The sequence below is a fragment of the Choristoneura fumiferana genome, chromosome 18, assembly GCF_025370935.1.
Source record: "Choristoneura fumiferana chromosome 18, NRCan_CFum_1, whole genome shotgun sequence".
NCBI classification, from domain to species: Eukaryota; Metazoa; Arthropoda; class Insecta; order Lepidoptera; family Tortricidae; genus Choristoneura; species Choristoneura fumiferana.
Window position 1 is genome coordinate 13,192,587 of NC_133489.1, and position 626 is coordinate 13,193,212.

Consider the following 626-nt stretch of genomic DNA (forward strand, 5'->3'; position numbering starts at 1 on the left):
AAGCTGCACTATTGCTGATTGGTATACTCTTCTTTGGGAAAATGCAAAATTCCCGCAGGATAGGTAGAGAAGTAAGTAAGACAATCCAAATTCGGAGCTGATTTTAAAAATTCTTTCACTAATAGTAATCTGCAGTATCTCTGATTGACATAGGCTGCTTTTCTACAGAAGAATGCAAAATTCCCGCAGGATCGAAATAAGTAAATTCATCATTGGGGTTGATTTAAAAAGATATTTTACCAATTGAGAGCTACATTATCCCTGATTGGCATACGCTACTTTTCTCCGGGAAAACGTAAAATTCCCGCGGGATAGCAAAAAGTGAATTTAACTTCAGGGTTGATTTATTTATAATTCTATACCTAACTCCACCTGAACAGTACCATGACTGGCTGACTGACAGACAACGCATAGCCAAAACTACTGGTGCTAGAGACTTGAAATTGGCATAGATGGACCTAAAGTAATACAGAGGTGCACTAGGGAAAGACTAACACTTAGAAAAAAATCCATGGAATAGGAAAATATCTCAACTTTGTTTGTTTCTTTGTTTGTTGGGGTAATCTCTATTAACAATAGAAAGCTACAATATTCCTGATGGACAGACTTCTTTTTTAAATGCAAAA